Below are 19,733 nucleotides of genomic sequence, written 5' to 3' on the forward strand. Positions count from 1 at the left end.
TGTAGACCTAGTTGTTCAAAAACCAGCAACTGAATTCCTAGAATTAAAAACTTCTAACAGCGTTATAAAACAATTTTCAACATTTTAATCTTCCCAGAACGTGGCCATCCTGGTTAACATATTGTAAAAGTACAGGCATTGTTATAGAATTAGCATATTTTTCGACTTTATAGAAGGGGTGCACAATTCAGGGCGGAGTTTGTTAACAATTTCCCAATTCTAAAATTTGATTCCAAAAATAACAATTTTTCAAGGGTTGTAGCTTGAATTTCGGTGTAAAATTTTTTTCCAATAACAAAAATGGATCCCTTTTGATACAGAATACAGAATGTGGTTCCTCAGGAAAAAAAATGTCACAAAGGGAAATGTAAAGGAGGGGGTTTATATGAAGGACTTCCCCTCTTCTTTGTGGGGCAGGGCATAGAATGAATTGTGAAGTGTTCTCCCGCAGAGAAATTATTCTGCCCGATTTCTGAGAGCCAATTCTGCACGGTATTTTGTCGCCCGATGAACCATGCAGCCACAAGGACCCAAACTCGTAAACGGAAAAAATTGAAGAGCTACTTGAAGAAAAAAATTGTTCCTTTCTGTCATATCCCATCCTTTTTGTGACTAAATAGAATAAAAATAGAAACAACAAAGGATGAGATGTCGCGCGACTTTGGGTGATACTGAATGACCGCGATTTATCATCCACGGTCATTCGCAAATGCGATCAAAACATGTGATTTAATAGGAGTGCTTGAATGGTTTTTAGTCAAACTCAAAAGGCCATGCTTGTTTTGGTCGGATGTTCGTGTGTACTAGTAACTTTGGTTCGAATATTTTGGTCATTGTGCAAATAAATGGTGGCTTTTGCTAGTCAAAAGAATAATATTGGAAATCAGGAAAATTTGGGTCAATTTTGAAAAAAAAAAAAATAAAAATAGTAACTGATTTAAATTTTGATACATAGCGTCCTTAGCATTACGGGAACAAAGTTTATTTAACGGGTATGTTACTGTTAAAGTTCGAAAGTTATTAATTGCACATTAGTTAGATAATCTGCAAATTAACTGATTTGCTCCGTTCAAGTGCGGAATCAAAAGTTTTCCGCATTTTACCTAGTTAATGTGAACATTAAAGGCTTTGGTATTGTAAAAGTTCAGAGTTTTTTTTTTTCTTCTCTCATTTCATCTTAATGATATTCTTATTTAATTCTCTTTTAAATTGTAAAGAAATTTTAAACTGTTTGATTCTTTAAATTTTTATTGTATTTTATAACCGTCATGATCCGATTTTTGGGTTTACGACTAGTAATGTTCAACTCAGTGGCCATGTAATTTTGAGCGCAATCCAGAAGACAAGGGAACTCCTGGATTAAGTATCGGGAAAAATTTGCCTTCGTGGAGGACTTTCTGATGGAACTAACCCGTATTTGCGTTACACGGAGAGAAAACCGCGAAAACCTCCCACAGTTAGCCTGACGGCGAGGGGACTCTAATCCATGATCCGTCTACCACAGAGGAAGTTTTACGTCAGCACTGTGGTTGGTGCAAGCCGGATGCGGAATTCGTATCTACCAGTCATCGCTGGGATTCGAACCCAGTTCTTATCTCATTGGAAGGCGAACACTCTATCCCCTGAGCCATCACGGCTCGATTCTTTATATTATATTGTAGTTATTTAATTGATAGATGATCGAGTTTATAAACTAATTTTCATTTTACCCAGCTACTCTTCAGACAAGCTAATTTGCTCCGCGGAATAAAAAGCTGACCACATTTTACTTAAGTAATGCGAACATTAAGGGCTTCCGCATAGTTAAATTTCAAAAGTTTGTTTTCCTCATTTCTTTTTAATAATATTCTTATTTAATTCTCATTTAATTGTAATAAAATTTTAAACCGTTTGATTCTTTATATTATAATTGTTTAATTGATTTATGATTGAATCTACAAACTAATTTGCTGATTATTTGATTGCGTTAACCTGATTAAAATATCAAAAAATAAATGCATAACATTACGTAGACTTAAGCGAACAGAAATGTTTCTGTAGTTCTAGCAAAAATCTTATTTTCACTTTAACTAATGCCTAGCAAGTAATGTGAAGATAGTCTAGGTCAGGGGTGGCGAACCTTTATACAACAACGTGCCATTTTTCCTAAAAAAATGTTTAATTAGGTCATAGACATGCCGTCAAATAATTTTGACTTCGTGATTATTGGAAAAATAATAATACTAAATACTATCAACTCAAAACTCTTAATTTACATTGAAAAAAAAACACATTTTGCTGTGTCTCAGTTATACGCGTAATTCAGCTTAAAGTAACATCAGTGTTGCAGATTAGATGACAAATAACTTATTTTTAGGTCGTAAGATGTTAGTTTAAGCAGGACTGTTAATTTTTTTTTTGCTAGTTATTCATTGTAAGCTTGTTTTTTATGGTTATTAATTGCTTTTTAAGCATTAATTGTTAATTTTTTTATTAATAATTGTTTATTATTTTTTGTGCTCCTTATGAATTTTAATTTAATTGTTACATATGTTTTATAGTGTAATAACATTTATGTAATAACATATGTGATCGGTGGCGTGCCCAAAATATTGTGTCGGGTGCCATAAATGGCACGCGTGCCATTGGTTCGCCATCCCTGGTCTAGGTAGTTTCAGAACAGCAGCAATTTTTTGCACTTTAACAGATCACTCTAGTTATTTTGCACATTGCCTAAATAATCCGCTGAATTGCTGATTCTTGCTCTTTAACGGTTGCATTTATGAAAATCAATTAGAATAGTTTTTCGTTATATATAAAAGTTTTCAGATGCAGTTAATTAAAGATATCGTATAATATTGTTCAGTATGTACATTGCGAAAAAAAAACAGGACCCCCCTGAATAACTTTTGAGCTAATTATAGGATTTTTAGGTTCTAGGATTCAATCTTAATGGTGACCTAAAATATACTAATTAATAACTGCAGGCGATATTTTAAGCGTCGAAATAAAACACAAAAAACGTACTTTCTTTAAATAGACATACCTTTTTTTGGACGGATTCTGATTTCTGACCCCCAAAATAAAGCCGCAATCTGGGATGTATGGTCCCAGTTTCTTGGTCAGGGGAGCGATCCAAAGTTTGGGCCCCTTAATATTCATTTTACTTTATGCTTATTTTGCTATATCTCGAGAACTTTTGAAGCGAATTGAAAAATATTTGCCCAAAATTTTAAAATTTGTTTATCCAAAGATAATTCCATGAAGAAATACTTTTTAGTTATAATTTTTTTTTTTAATGGTTTTAAAAATTGTTTTTTTTTTTTTTTTTTTTTTTTTGAATTGTAATGTATACAAAACTTTGCCTTATCTTAAAGAATATAATTTTACATGGTAAAATCCAAAATTTGAGCGCAATCGGCTTAATAGTTTCTGAGAAATCAAATTTTAACTATACGACTTTTCACGATTTCTCAGGAACTATTCAACTGATTTCGCTTAAGGTTGGTATTTTACCATGTAAAACTACATACTTTAAAATGATGCAAAAATACCTTACGATTCAAAATTTTTTCGAAAGTTATTTAATAATAATGAATATTTAATAATAATGAATAATGAATATTTACTAAAATGCATTTTTTGCGTTTGTAAACCGGATTCGAATCCCAGCGATGGCTAATCTATACGCATCCGGCTTGCTTCGACCACAGTTGTGACATAAAATATCCTCAGTAGTAAACGGATCTTGGATTAGAATCTCCTTGCCGTTAAGCTAACCGTGGGAGGTTTTCATGGTTTTATTTCCCATGTAACGCAAATGCGAGTTAGTTCCATCAAAAAGTTCTCCACGAAGGCAAATTTCTCTTAATGCTATATCCAGAAGCTCCCTTTTCTTCTGGATTGGGTCCGAAATTACAAAACTACGGAGTTGAACATTAGCAGTCGTAAATCCAGAAAATTGGGTCGGGTGTTCAACACGGTTATAAAAAATACTATAATATGGAGCCGTGGTGCCTTAGGGCAGTGTTTCCCAAAGTGTGGTACGCGTACCCCCAGGGGTACGGGAACAGTTTAGCGGGGGTACACGTTCTTATGCGAAATATCTTGCAACAAAAGAAAATTTCAAAAATTTTTGTTTAAAAACAAGGCTAGCCATGAAAATTTACACTTACGTATTTTTTTATTGGCTATTTTTTGTAGAGTTAACAATTAATAATTAGTGGTGTCAACAGCCGGTTGTGATTACAAACTTTTGTGCAATTTTTTTATAGTAAACTTGAATTCCGCAGAACTTTCACAGTTTCATACTGAACAAAAAAAAAAAATCTATTTTAACAGTAGCTACAAACAAACTATCGTCAGTCTACTATCGTTGTAAGCAAAGTTTCAGATAGGGTGCATTTAAGTTACCGGCAAGAGAAATTTGAGAACGAGCTATAAAACGTTTTAGAGTAAAAATGTAATACAAAAGTGTAAAAATTTATTGCAAACGATTTCAGCATCAGCTTGGAACCATGGAACAATTTCCATTCTTCCGTAAGATGAAAAGATTCCCTCCACACTCGGCTATTGTTAATGTGATGACGCGTGATTTGAAGCAATTTCTTTTCCGCTCTTCCTTTATGTCGGTGGTTGGTCCACCGATTGCCCAAGTACCCCACTTGTAAATCAAGCCAGCAAAGAAGGGACCGTAGCGTGCTAAATCGGGTGTAATATAGAATATTGAATTATTTTTCGGTGCTTCGTTGGTGCAGAATGTGGAAACGAGGTGTGGAGGTGTGGCCATTTTGGAGTCAAAACTCTTCAAACCATATGTGGTGTAAAATGAGACCTCTTACTTCGGCATCATAAACCATTCGAGAATAATATATTCCCCACTTTTAAGTCTTTTGCAGAAAGATGTTAGCCTTTGTAGTTTTTGGAGTGCCTATTTATCGAAGTGAGCAACCAATAATATTTTGTTGCCGTAGAAAAAATCTTCCCATATCATTTGGATAGTATTGGGTTACTTGATATAAAAATTAGAGATTGCGTTTCCAAGATTGAAAAAAAAAAAAAAAAACTTATTTTTTTTTATCAATTTGTTTCTATAAATATGTTAATCTAAATTTTCTTGCAGTTATTGATTTTAATCGTAAAAAAATAATAATAAGAATTTTTAAAAATCTTTTTTCAACTGTCATTATTGCAATCAAATTATTCTATCAGAAAAAGCTGCCTAAAATGTTAAAAATTAGTTAACTTTAATGTTTGTGCGTATTTGACCAAACAAGCATTACTTTTCACGAAGTTGATACAGTTTAACTTTCATATTTATGCCTATTCCACTAAACACATTTGTTTTAACCGAAAATCCTTTATGAATCAATATTAATCCTTATAAGAATTAACTTTAATAGTTGTGTTCATTCAACCAATCAAATACATTCATCTTACACAAAAAGCATTTGTATTTTCAACGATTGTGCCGATTCGACTAACCAAACATATTCGTCTTACACGAAAATCATTGGTATAAAGTTCAATGATTGTGCCTATTTAACCTACCAAATGCATTCGTTTTGCACGAAAATCATTAGTACCAAATTTAATGTTTGTGTCGATTCAACCGAAAAGCCCAAAACAAAGTACCTATTGGGTTGGCTGTTCAACGACGGTTATAAAATAAAATTTAAAAAAAAAACAAGTACCGTGCCGGGATAGCCTGGTTGGTAGGGCACTGAGCCCATGACAAAGAGTTCGTGGGTTCGATCCCCGCCGGCTGAAGACTCCCAGTGTAGTAAATGGTGACTTATGCACGTTAAATCTGTCGAGTTAAGTCCTCCATGTTCCATAACAAATCATACCTCTGGGGGTACTGATCCAGGAGTTTCTTTGTCTTCTGAATTGGTTCAAAATTACAAGGCTAAGAAGTTGAACTTTAATAGTCGTAAATCCGAAATTGGGTCAGCTGTTCAACGACGGATATATATATATATATATATATATATAAAAATGGTAAAATAAAAAAATAAAATAAAAAAGTACCTTATTAGATATTACATAAATTTAATATTCGATTCGATCCATGCGGTTAAAGCCTAATTTAGTACTTTCAAATAATTATACAAAATAATTCAGATTTTTTTTTTTTTCAGAAGAAAAAACAATCCTAATACAAAATTTAATTTTAGTAGACTGAAAATAACTTTTATTTTCGTCACATTTTATAAGCGTCGTTGAACAGTTCACACAATTTTGGGTTTACGACTACTAATGTTCAATTCCGTAACCTTGTAATTTTGAACAAAATTCAGAAGACAAGAAAACTCCTGCACCAAGGATTTTGAGAAATTTGCTTTCGTGGAGGACTTTTTGATGGAATTAACCCGCATTTGGGTTATATGGAGAGAAAAACCAGGATATTTTCCTACGGTTAGCCTCGCGGCAAGGAGACTCTAACCCATTATCCGTCTACTACTGAGGATATTTTACGTCAGCACTGAGGTCGGTGCAAGCCGAATGCGGAAGTTTGTATCGACAAGCCATCGCTGGGATTCGAACCCGGTTCACCTCATTGGAAGGCGAACGCTGTATCCCCTGAGCCATCACGGCTCACTGAAAATAACTTGCAATATTTATATATTTTTAATGCAGTTATATATGATAATATTGTGACAAATAATGTTTCAATTAACAATAGTCTCTCAGTCACTTATCTTTTGATAAGTTAAAAATATTAATAAAAATAACGAAATATTTAATATGATAAAATTGCTTAAAAATATCAAGTTGAGAAAGTATTATTTATACCTACTACTGTAACATGATATAATAAGAGTAATTATTGAAATTAAGAACAGTTTTAGAATTAATTTAGAGTACCAATCATTTTGTTTATCAGTATGAAGTAAGGATAGTTCTTTTCCGTAAGCTTTAAATCAATCCTTAGATATTAATTAATTTTTAAAAATCGAGTAATAGCACTTTGTTATGCTTTTTTAGTGCTTATTTCGGTTTCGTTTTATGCGGCGATTGTTCCTCGAATGCTTTATCCGGTTTTTTCCAGTTCACTGTGAGATTCCAAGAGAAATGAAATATTGTAATGAATATTTGAAATATCATAATTTCAAAAGAACGTCAGTGATCTCTGAGTCGACGTATTCCAAATACACGCATTTGAATTCAATGAAAATTAATAATTTTTATCACTTTAAAAGGCAGTCAACTTAAAAAGTAGTGTCAGATAAAATTTAAATAAACCATAATTTTTTCACTTTTACTTACACTAGAACTCTAACCTATTAATATATGGGTTCACCTTATTTCAAAATTTCTATGAGTAGGGGAGAGTGGGGTCAATTGTAACATTTTTTACTTAACTATTTTTAACTAACAAAAAATCCTATATATTATTAGCATTAATTGACAGACGAGTAAAGTAGACTATCCTCTACTAGAAAAATAAATAAATACCTGATTTTAAATGTTATTATATTAGTTATTAACAATTTTCGACAGTCGTGCACTTGTTACAATTGTCCCCACTTACGGGGTCAATTGTAACAGTTCATAAATTCAACTGAAACATAGTTAACTATGCATATTATCATAGTTGTGATATATTTTTTTATTGATCAAAATAGTAGTGATATTTTAGGAGTAAAAATAATAATGAGCAGAGACCTAAAGGGTTAAACTTTTAACTTTAAGGGGTTAAAAATTTTAATTTATGCTGTGAAAGGTGACAAATAAAATAATGTACATGCAACATAATATAAATGATATAGGAAACTATGGGTGGTTCTTAAAGAGTTAAGTAATGGTTTGTAAACATAAGATTATTTATTTTCAGCTGTTACATTCGTCCCTTTACTTACTGTTACAATTGTCCCCAAGACGCCATTTCAGCTTCATTTGTTAAAAACAATGCTAGTTAATTAGCAGAACTAATTTTTTTTATTGAAATGTTAATTAAGGTGTCCACTTACATATTCGGTTACTAATTTTTATTTGTTTAAACAAAATTACTTTGTTACAATATAATATTCTAATATCAAAAAAAGTACTTTCGGGGCGTGAAAATATCTTTTGTGATGTAACTCTTTCAAAAGTACATAAAACTGGTTGCCGTCAGGGGTGTATATGTAGATTTATTAAATACACCTTGTGCGCCACCTAGGAACCAAATCTAGAACCCGATACTCGAAATTTTTGCTCTGTTACAATCGTACCCTGTTACAATTGACCCCACTCTCCCCTACAGAGTAGAGCGAGTTTTTAAGAGTGTATCATACTACGGTAAACTATGGTCTACTATGGTAAACTAGCGTGCAAGGTTACTATCACGATAGAGGGTTCACCCTCCAATGAGATGAACTGGGTTCGAATACCAGCCATAGCTGGTCGATACGAATTCTGCACCCGACTCGCAACGAACACAGTACTGACGTGAAATATACTCAGTGGTAGACGGATTATGGGTTAGAGTCCCCTTGCCGTCAGGAAAACCGTGGGAGGTTCTCGTGGTCTTCTTCTCCGTGTAGCGCAAATGTTGGTTAGTTCCATCACAAAGTCCTCCACGAAAGCAAATTTCTCCCAATACTTGATCGAGGATTTCCTTTGTCTTCTGGATTGGGTTCAAAATTACAAGTCTACATAGTTGAACATTAGCAGTAGTAAACCCAAAAATTGGGTCGGCGGTTATAAAATAAAATAAATTGAAAACCAGTAAAATAAATTTACCGTACAGAAACATACTTTATTTTTAGCACATTCTTTATTTTGTTTCCATTTAATAATTCAATTTTGGGAAAAAGATCGTTAAAATAAGACTTTTCAGTTAAAAATTACTTAAGAACTTTAAAAAAAAGGTCGAGGTCATTTTCATAGCAGTAACACATCTATTTCCAAAACAGCTTAACGCTGTTTTTTCCCTCTTTAACAAAAATAATTGCTTTTTCTAGTATTATTATTATTGGGGTGAAATAAAAAAGCAAGTAATACTTACATTCTACAAAAAGTATTGGCGCGCTAAAGATGAGTTATTATCTGAGATAACGTTTTACATAGCACCGTTACACATCCGTGATTTTTAGAATTCTTTTTTTTTTTTCTTTCTGGATGTGCATTTTGTTCCGAAACATCTTTATAAAAAAGGTGTTATTCTTTTCACTAATTCCTTCACGTTCGCTCCCACTTTTCGCTTCATTTAGAGTTTCTTCATGCGCGAAGATTTTAAAATCTCAGGATCATCTCTTTTCATCATCCACCCCCTGACATGTCCTCCTTAAATGTCGTTTAGATATCCGTTGCGAATTGATGAGAATGACTAATCAAAATCGAGTGAGATTTCATTAGCTTTATTCCGCGGAATCTATAGAGAAAGGCCAAAGCGTGCCGTCGGTGCTCGTACTAATCTTCTTGACACAAATTTAGAATGGGATGAGATGTAAAGGACAGATGCCAAACGTGAAACATAATCCTTGGTGTGAGGATTTTCGAAATTTCTTGCTTCCTATCTTACATGGTATGAAATTTCGTTAAAGAACATTATATTTCATGCAACAATATTTAAATATTTTTTTTAAATTTGGGTACTTGCACTTAAAGAAGAAGATCACAAGTACCAACACTTGTGATCTATGACGTAAGCGCCAGCTGATTGTTTATAAGCAAAATGGTGCATTAAAGTTCAGCTAAGTTTCTCCACATTAGTTAGATTGTTAATTAACGTAAAGTTAATTAAATGCAGAGCTGTAACACACATTAAATTTGTTAAAATATAATTCTATCGTCTTTTATTTGAATTAGATTTATTACTTGTTTATGTATAGTTGCTATGCCAAGTTTAGAGAACCAATCCGGATGGAAAATCTTACAGTCAAATTCGAAAAAAAACGTCGAACCAGCGACCTATGGATTTCAACGAGATCACTTCTACAGTCCACCGCTCTGCCAACTGAGCTATCGACGGATGCTACAACGTTCGATCAAAACATTCATACGATCCTTTCATTTTCGAGAAGAGATTATATTGTTTTGTTCTATAATTGACACAATTTCTATTAAAAACTTCTCAACAATTCCTGAAATACCATAGAACTTCTTCAAACCTCTCATTGAAAGATAAAAATAAAATGTTTTTAAAATAATGCAGATTTAAAATCTTATTGTCAAGTTCAAAAAAACTTCTTCCGTCGAGCCGGAGACGAGCCAGCGACCTACGGATTTCTACGAGATCACTTCTACAGTCCACCGCTCTGCCAACTGAGTTATCGACGGATGCTACAACGTTCGATCAAAACATTCATACGATCCTTTCATTTTCGAGAAGAGATTATATTGTTTTGTTCTATAATTGACACAATTTCTATTAAAAACTTCTCAACAATTCCTGAAATACCATAGAACTTCTTCAAACCTCTCATTGAAAGATAAAAATAAAATGTTTTTAAAATAATGCAGATTTAAAATCTTATTGTCAAGTTCAAAAAAAACTTATTCCGTCGAGCCGGAGTCGAACCAGCGACCTATGGATTTCCACGAGATCGCTTCTACAGTCCACCGCTCTGCCAACTGAGCTATCGACAAATGCTACAACGTTCGATCAAAACATTCATACAATCCATACATTTTCGAGAAGAGATTATATTGTTTTGTTCTATAATTGACACAATTTCTATTTAAAAACTTCTCAACAATTCCTGAAATACCATAAAACTTCTTCAAACCTCTCATTGAAAGATAAAAATAAAATGTTTTTAAAATAATGCAGATTTAAAATCTTATTGTCAAGTTCAAAAAAAACTTATTCCGTCGAGCCGGAGTCGAACCAGCGACCTATGGATTTCTACGAGATCACTTCTACAGTCCACCGCTCTGCCAACTGAGCTATCGACGGATGCTACAACGCTCGATCAAAACATTCATAAGATCCTTTCATTTTCGAGAAGAGATTATATTGTTTTGTTCTATAATTGGTACAATTTCTATTAAAAACTTCTCAACAATTCCTGAAATACCATAAAACTTCCTCAAACCACTCATTAAAAGATAAAAATAAAATGTTTTTATAATAATGCAGATTTAAAATCTTATTGTCAAGTTCAAAATAACTTCTTCCGTCGAGCCGGAGTCGAACCAGCGACCTATGGATTTCTACGAGATCACTTCTACAGTCCACCGCTCTGCCAACTGAGCTATCGACGGAAGCTACAACGTTCGATCAAAACATTCATACGATCCTTTCATTTTCGAGAAGAGATTATATTGTTTTGTTCTATAATTTCTCTCATTGAAAGATAAAAATAAAATGTTTTTATAATAATGCAGATTTAAAATCTTATTGTCAAATTCGAAAAAAACTTCTTCCGTCGAGCCGGAGTCGAATCAGCGACCCATGGATTTCTACGAGATCGCTTCTACAGTCCACCGCTCCGCCAACTGAGCTATCGACGAATGCTACAACGCTCGATCAAAACATTCATAGGATCCTTTCATTTTCGAGAAGAGATTATATTGTTTTGTTCTATAATTGACACAATTTCTATTAAAAACTTCTCAACAATTCCTGAAATACCATAGAACTTCTTCAAACCTCTCATTGAAAGATAAAAATAAAATGTTTTTAAAATAATGCAGATTTAAAATCTTATTGTCAAGTTCAAAAAAAACTTATTCCGTCGATCCGGAGTCAAACCAGCGACCTATGGATTACTACGAGATCAATTCTACAGTCCACCGTTCGGCCAACTGAGCTATCGACGGATGCTACAACGTTCGATCAAAACATTCATAAGATCCTTTCATTTTCGAGAAGAGATTATATTGTTTTGTTCTATAATTGGTACAATTTCTATTAAAAAACTTCTCAACAATTCTTGAAATACCATAAAACTTCTTCAAACCTCTCATTAAAAGATTAAAATAAAATGTTTTTAAAATAATGCAGATTTAAAATCTTATTGTCAAGTTCAAAAAGACTTATTCCATCGAGCCGGAGTCGAACCAGCGACCTATGGATTTCTACGAGATCACTTCTACAGTCCACCGCTCGGCCAACTGAGCTATCGACGGATGCTACAACGTTCGATCAAAACATTCATAAGATCCTTTCATTTTCGAGAAGAGATTATATTGTTTTGTTCTATAATTGACACAATTTCTATTAAAAAACGTCTCAACAATTCCTGAAATACCATAGAACTTCTTCAAACCTCTCATTGAAAGATAAAAATAAAATGTTTTTATAATAATGCAGATTTAAAATCTTATTGTCAAATTCGAAAAAAACTTCTTCCGTCGAGCCGGAGTCGAATCAGCGACCCATGGATTTCTACGAGATCGCTTCTACAGTCCACCGCTCCGCCAACTGAGCTATCGACGAATGCTACAACGTTCGATCAAAACATTCATAGGATCCTTTCATTTTCGAGAAGAGATTATATTGTTTTGTTCTATAATTGACAAAATTTCTATTAAAAACTTCTCAACAATTCCTGAAATACCATAGAACTTCTTCAAACCTCTCATTGAAAGATAAAAATAAAATGTTTTTAAAATAATGCAGATTTAAAATCTTATTGTCAAGTTCAAAAAAACCTTATTCCGTCGATCCGGAGTCGAACCAGCGACCTATGGATTACTACGAGATCAATTCTACAGTCCACCGCTCGGCCAACTGAGCTATCGACGGATGCTACAACGTTCGATCAAAACATTCATAAGATCCTTTCATTTTCGAGAAGAGATTATATTGTTTTGTTCTATAATTGGTACAATTTCTATTAAAAACTTCTCAACAATTCCTGAAATACCATAAAACTTCCTGAAACCTCTCATTTAAAGATAAAAATAAAATGTTTTTAAAATAATGCAGATTTAAAATCTTATTGTCAAGTTCAAAACAACTTCTTCCGTCGAGCCTGAGTCGAACCAGCGGCCTATGGAATTCTACGAGATCACTTCTACAGTCCACCGCTCTGCCAACTGAGCTATCGACGGATGCTACAACGCTCGATCAAAACATTCATAGGATCCTTTCATTTTCGAAAAGAGATTATATTGTTTTGTTCTATAATTGACACAATTTCTATTGAAAACTTCTCAACAATTCCTGAAATACCATAGAACTTCTTCAAACCTCTCATTGAAAGATAAAAATAAAATGTTTTTAAAATAATGCAGATTTAAAATCTTATTGTCAAGTTCAAAAAAAACTTATTCCGTCGAGCCGGAGTCGAACCAGCGACCTATGGATTTCCACGAGATCGCTTCTACAGTCCACCGCTCTGCCAACTGAGCTATCGACAAATGCTACAACGTTCGATCAAAACATTCATACAATCCATACATTTTCGAGAAGAGATTATATTGTTTTGTTCTATAATTGACACAATTTCTATTGAAAAACTTCTCAACAATTCCTGAAATACCATAAAACTTCTTCAAACCTCTCATTAAAAGATTAAAATAAAATGTTTTTAAAATAATGCAGATTTAAAATCTTATTGTCAAGTTCAAAAAAAACTTATTCCGTCGAGCCGGAGTCGAACCAGCGACCTATGGATTTCTACCAGATCACTTCTACAGTCCACCGCTCTGCCAACTGAGCTATCGACGGATGCTACAACGCTCGATCAAAACATTCATAGGATCCTTTCATTTTCGAGAAGAGATTATATTGTTTTGTTCTATAATTGACACAATTTCTATTAAAAAACTTCTCAACAATTCCTGAAATACCATGGAACTTCTTCAAACCTCTCATTGAAAGATAAAAATAAAATGTTTTTAAAATAATGCAGATTTAAAATCTTATTGTCAAGTTCAAAAAAAACTTATTCCGTCGAGCCGGAGTCGAACCAGCGACCTATGGATTTCTACGAGATCACTTCTACAGTCCACCGCTCTGCCAACTGAGCTATCGACGGATGCTACAACGTTCGATCAAAACATTCATAAGATCCTTTCATTTTCGAGAAGAGATTATATTGTTTTGTTCTGTAATTGACACAATTTCTATTAAAAACTTCTCAACAATTCCTGAAATACCATAGAACTTCTTCAAACCTCTCATTGAAAGATAAAAATAAAATGTTTTTAAAATAATGCAGATTTAAAATCTTATTGTCAAGTTCAAAAAAACTTCTTCCGTCGAGCCGGAGTCGAACCAGCGACCTATGGATTTCTACGAGATCGCTTCTACAGTCCACCGCTCTGCCAACTGAGCTATCGACGGATGCTACAACGTTCGATCAAAACATTCATACGATCCTTACATTTTCGAGAAGAGATTATATTGTTTTGTCCTATAATTGACACAATTTCTATTAAAAAACTTCTCAACAATTCCTGGAATACCATAAAACTTCTTCAAACCTCTCATTAAAAGATTAAAATAAAATGTTTTTAAAATAATGCAGATTTAAAATCTTATTGTCAAGTTCAAAAAAACTTCTTCCGTCGATCCGGAGTCGAACCAGCGACCTATGGATTTCTGCGAGATCATTTCTACAGTCCACCGCTCTGCCAACTGAGCTATCGACGGATGCTACACCGTTCGATCAAAACATTCATACAATCCTTTCATTTTCGAGAAGAGATTATATTGTTTTGTTCTATAATTGGCACAATTTCTATTAAAAACTTCTCAGCAATTCCTGAAATACCATTAAACTTCTTCAAACCTCTCATTGAAAGATAAAAATAAAATGTTTTTATAATAATGCAGATTTGAAATCTTATTAACAAATTCGAAAAAAACTTCTTCCGTCGAGCCGGAGTCGAACCAGCGACCTATGGATTTCTACGAGATCAATTCTACAGTCCAACGCTCTGCCAACTGAGCTATCGACGGATGCTACAACGTTCGATCAAAACATTCATAAGATCCTTTCATTTTCGAGAAGAGATTATATTATTTTGTTCTATAATTGACACAATTTCTATTAAAAACTTCTCAACAATTCCTGAAATACCATAGAACTTCTTCAAACCTCTCATTGAAAGATAAAAATAAAATGTTTTTAAAATAATGCAGATTTAAAATCTTATTGTCAAGTTCAAAAAAAAACTTCTTCCGTCGAGCCGGAGTCGAACCAGCGACCCATGGATTTCTACGAGATCGCTTCTACAGTCCTCCGCTCTGCCAACTGAGCTATCGACGGATGCTAAATTAAAAAACTTCTCAACAATTCCTGAAATACCATAAAACTTCTTCAAACCTCTCATTAAAAGATTCAAATAAAATGTTTTTATAATAATGCAGATTTAAAATCTTATTGTCAAGTTCAAAAAAAACTTATTCCGTCGAGCCGGAGTCGAACCAGCGACCTATGGATTTCTACGAGATCAATTCTACAGACCACCGCTCTGCCAACTGAGCTATCGACGGATGCTACAACGTTCGATCAAAACATTCATAAGATCGTTTCATTTTCGAGAAGAGATTATATTGTTTTGTTCTATAATTGACACAATTTCTATTAAAAACTTCTCAACAATTCCTGAAATACCATAGAACTTCTTCAAACCTCTCATTGAAAGTTAAAAATAAAATGTTTTTAAAATAATGCAGATTTAAAATCTTATTGTCAAGTTCAAAAAAAAACTTATTCCGTCGAGCAGGAGTCGATCCAGCGACCTATGGATTTCTACGAGATCGCTTCTACAGTCCACCGCTCTGCCAACTGAGCTATCGACGGATGCTACAACGTTCGATCAAAACATTCATACGATCCTTACATTTTCGAGAAGAGATTATATTGTTTTGTTCTATAATTGACACAATTTCTATTAAAAAACTTCTCAACAATTCCTGAAATACCATAAAACTTCTTCAAACCTCTCATTGAAAGATAAAAATAAAATATTTTTAAAATAATGCAGATTTAAAATCTTATTGTCAAGTTCAAAAAAAACTTATTCCGTCGAGCCGGAGTCGAACCAGCGACCTATGGATTTCTACGAGATCGCTTCTACAGACCACCGCTCTGCCAACTGAAGGCCTGGTTTCTTAGGACAGGACGCCGTCAGCTGGAAATCAGCTCTCACCTTTGATTGGTCCATTTGTGAGCTTGATAGTATACTTCATCGAACGCTCATCTTGAACTACAATTGCCGTCCAACTCAACTGCAGTTGGATTACAACGTGACGTTAACCACAGAAGCAATGGCGGACAACATCCAACAGCACATTGAAATCAGCCAAGATTTTGATTTTGATATTAAACATAGCTTCTTCATTAAACATAGCACTCTTCAGCTCACTAGCTCAGCTATAGCTCACTAGCTCAGCTTCTACTAGCTCAGCTATAATGTGTTTTTTCTTGGACAAAGTTATTATTTACTCTCTAAAACACTGGTCGACAATAACAAAATCAATATAAATTCAAAGTAAATATTTGTTTACGTTATTAACGCATGCGCAATGAGAGATAATGTCTGCGTTGGACCAACAGCTCACGCTGAGCTAACAAAAAAGTATTTTTTTGGCGTCAGCTCTACGTCAACTTTCCGCTGACGCCCAGATAAGGCGCTAGTTCTAAGAAACCAGGCCTTGAGCTAACAAACCAGTATTTTGTTGGCGTCAGCGGGACGTTGACGTCACGCCGACGCCCAGATAAGGCGCTTGTCCTAAGAAACCAGACCTTGAGCTATCGACGGATGCTACAACGTTCGATCAAAACATTCATACGATCCTTACATTTTCGAGAAGAGATTATATTGTTTTCTTCTATAATTGGCACAATTTCTATTAAAAAACTTCTCAACAATTCCTGAAATACCATAAAACTTCTTCAAACCTCTCATTAAAAGATTCAAATAAAATGTTTTTATAATAATGCAGATTTAAAATCTTATTGTCAAGTTCAAAAAAAACTTATTCCGTCGAGCCGGAGTCGAACCAGCGACCTATGGATTTCTACGAGATCAATTCTACAGACCACCGCTCTGCCAACTGAGCTATCGACGGATGCTACAACGTTCGATCAAAACATTCATACGATCCTTTCATTTTCGAGAAGAGATTATATTGTTTTGTTCCATAATTGACACAATTTCTATTGAAAACTTCTCAACAATTCCTGAAATACCATAGAACTTCTTCAAACCTCTCATTGAAAAATAAAAATAAAATGTTTTTAAAATAATGCAGATTTAAAATCTTATTGTCAAGTTCAAAAAAAACTTATTCCGTCGAGCCGGAGTCGAACCAGCGACCTATGGATTTATACGAGATCACTTCTGCAGTCCACCGATCTGCCAACTGAGCTATACACGGATGCTACAACGTTCGATCAAAACATTCATAAGATCCTTTCATTTTCGAGAAGAGATTATATTGTTTTGTTCTATAATTGGCACAATTTCTATTAAAAACTTCTCAACAATTCCTGAAATACCATAAAACTTCTTCAAACCTCTCATTAAAAGATTAAAAGAAAATGTTTTTAAAATAATGCAGATTTAAAATCTTATTGTCAAGTTCAAAAAAAACTTATTCCGTCGAGCCGGAGCCGAACCAGCGACCTATGGATATCTACGAGATCGATTCTACAGTCCACCGATCTGCCAACTGAGCTATCGACGGATGCTACAACGTTCGATCAAAACATTCATACGATCCTTTCATTTTCGAGAAGAGATTATATTGTATTGTTCTATAATTGACACAATTTCTATTAAAAACTTCTCAACAATTCCTGAAATACCATAAAACTTCTTCAAACCTCTCATTGAAAGATAAAAATTAAATGTTTTTATAATAATGCAGATTTAAAATCTCATTGTCAAATTCGAAAAAAACTTCTTCCGTCGAGCCGGAGTCGAACCAGCGACCTATGGATTTCTACGAGATCGCTTCTACAGTCCACCGCTCTGCCAACTGAGCTATCGACGGATGCTACAACGTTCGATCAAAACATTCATACCATCCTTACATTTTCGAGAAGAGATTATATTGTTTTGTCCTATAATTGACACAATTTCAATTAAAAAACTTCTCAACAATTCCTGAAATACCATAAAACTTCTTCAAACCTCTCATTGAAAAATAAAAATAAAATGTTTTTAAAATAATGCAGATTTATAATCTTATTGTCAAGTTCAAAAAAATCTTATTCCGTCGAGCCGGAGTCGAACCAGCGACCTATGGATTTCTACGAGATCACTTCTACAGTCCAACCCTCTGCCAACTGAGCTATCGACGGATGCTACAACGTTCGATCAAAACATTCATACGATCCTTATATTTTCGAGAAGAGATTATATTGTTTTGTTCTACAATTGACACAATTTCTATTAAAAAACTTCTCAACAATTCCTGAAATACCATAAAACTTCTTTAAACCTCTCATTGAAAGATAAAAATAAAATATTTTTAAAATAATGCAGATTTAAAATCTTATTGTCAAGTTCAAAAAAAACTTATTCCGTCGAGCCGGAGTCGAACCAACGACCTATGGATTTCTTCGAGATCAATTCTACAGTCCACCGCTCTGCCAACTGAACTATCGACGGATGCTACAACGTTCGATCAAAACATTCATACGATCCTTACATTTTCGAGAAGAGATTATATTGTTTTCTTCTATAATTGGCACAATTTCTATTAAAAAACTTCTCAACAATTCCTGAAATACCATAAAACTTCTTCAAACCTCTCATTAAAAGATTCAAATAAAATGTTTTTATAATAATGCAGATTTAAAATCTTATTGTCAAGTTAAAAAAAAACTTATTCCGTCGAGCCGGAGTCGAACCAGCGACCTATGGATTTCTACGAGATCAATTCTACAGACCACCGCTCTGCCAACTGAGCTATCGACGGATGCTACAACGTTCGATCAAAACATTCATACGATCCTTTCATTTTCGAGAAGAGATTATATTGTTTTGTTCTATAATTGGCACAATTTCTATTAAAAACTTCTCAACAATTCCTGAAATACCATAAAACTTCTTCAAACCTCTCATTGAAAGATAAAAATAAAATGTTTTTATAATAATGCAGATTTAAAATGTTATTGTCAAATTCGAAAAAAACTTATTCCGTCGAGCCGGAGTCGAACCAGCGACCTATGGATTTCCACGAGATCGCTTCTACAGTCCACCGCTCTGCCAACTGAGCTATCCACGGATGCTACAACGTTCGATCAAAACATTCATACGATCCTTTCATTTTCGAGAAGAGATTATATTGTTTTGTTCTATAATTGGCACAATTTCTATAAAAAACTTCTCAACAATTCCTGAAATACCATAAAACTTCTTCAAACCTCTCATTGAAAGATAAAAATAAAATGTTTTTATAATAATGCAGATTTAAAATCTTATTGTCAAATTCGAAAAAAACTTCTTCCGTCGAGCCGGAGTCGAACCAGCGACCTTTGGATTTCTACGAGATCACTTCTACAGTCCACCGCTCTGCCAACTGAGCTATCGACGGATGCTACAACGTTTGATCAAAACATTCATACGATCCTTACATTTTCGAGAAGAGATTATATTGTTTTGTTCTATAATTGACACAATTTCTATTAAAAAACTTCTCAACAATTCCTGAAATACCATAAAACTTCTTCAAACCTCTCATTAAGAGATTAAAATAAAATGTTTTTAAAATAATGCAGATTTAAAATCTTATTGTCAAGTTCAAAAAAAACTTATTCCGTCGAGCCGGAGTCGAACCAGCGACCTATGGATTTCCACGAGATCGCTTCTACAGTCCACCGCTCTGCCAACTGAGCTATCGACGAATGCTACAA

General features: G+C 33.9%; 6 non-coding genes across 6 annotated transcripts; all 6 read right to left on the bottom strand.

The window, feature by feature from the left end:
* Window positions 1-10,775: 10,775 nt before the first annotated feature.
* TRNAY-GUA (transfer RNA tyrosine (anticodon GUA)) lies at window positions 10,776-10,864 on the bottom strand. The gene is given in 2 exon segments: window positions 10,776-10,811; window positions 10,828-10,864. It is a non-coding gene; the product is annotated as a tRNA-Tyr (tRNA).
* Window positions 10,865-11,083: 219 nt separating this feature from the next.
* Window positions 11,084-11,172, bottom strand: TRNAY-GUA (transfer RNA tyrosine (anticodon GUA)). The gene is given in 2 exon segments: window positions 11,084-11,119; window positions 11,136-11,172. It is a non-coding gene; the product is annotated as a tRNA-Tyr (tRNA).
* A 2,324-nt stretch (window positions 11,173-13,496) lies between these two features.
* TRNAY-GUA (transfer RNA tyrosine (anticodon GUA)) lies at window positions 13,497-13,585 on the bottom strand. Its single transcript is given in 2 exon segments — window positions 13,497-13,532; window positions 13,549-13,585. It is a non-coding gene; the product is annotated as a tRNA-Tyr (tRNA).
* A 221-nt stretch (window positions 13,586-13,806) lies between these two features.
* Window positions 13,807-13,895, bottom strand: TRNAY-GUA (transfer RNA tyrosine (anticodon GUA)). Its single transcript is given in 2 exon segments — window positions 13,807-13,842; window positions 13,859-13,895. It is a non-coding gene; the product is annotated as a tRNA-Tyr (tRNA).
* A 219-nt stretch (window positions 13,896-14,114) lies between these two features.
* Window positions 14,115-14,203, bottom strand: TRNAY-GUA (transfer RNA tyrosine (anticodon GUA)). Its single transcript is given in 2 exon segments — window positions 14,115-14,150; window positions 14,167-14,203. It is a non-coding gene; the product is annotated as a tRNA-Tyr (tRNA).
* Window positions 14,204-17,777: 3,574 nt separating this feature from the next.
* TRNAY-GUA (transfer RNA tyrosine (anticodon GUA)) lies at window positions 17,778-17,866 on the bottom strand. Its single transcript is given in 2 exon segments — window positions 17,778-17,813; window positions 17,830-17,866. It is a non-coding gene; the product is annotated as a tRNA-Tyr (tRNA).
* Window positions 17,867-19,733: the final 1,867 nt, after the last annotated feature.

This window comes from Parasteatoda tepidariorum, chromosome 3 (genome assembly GCF_982258835.1).
Source record: "Parasteatoda tepidariorum strain Cologne lab strain chromosome 3, Ptep-v5.0, whole genome shotgun sequence".
NCBI classification, from domain to species: domain Eukaryota; kingdom Metazoa; phylum Arthropoda; class Arachnida; order Araneae; family Theridiidae; genus Parasteatoda; species Parasteatoda tepidariorum.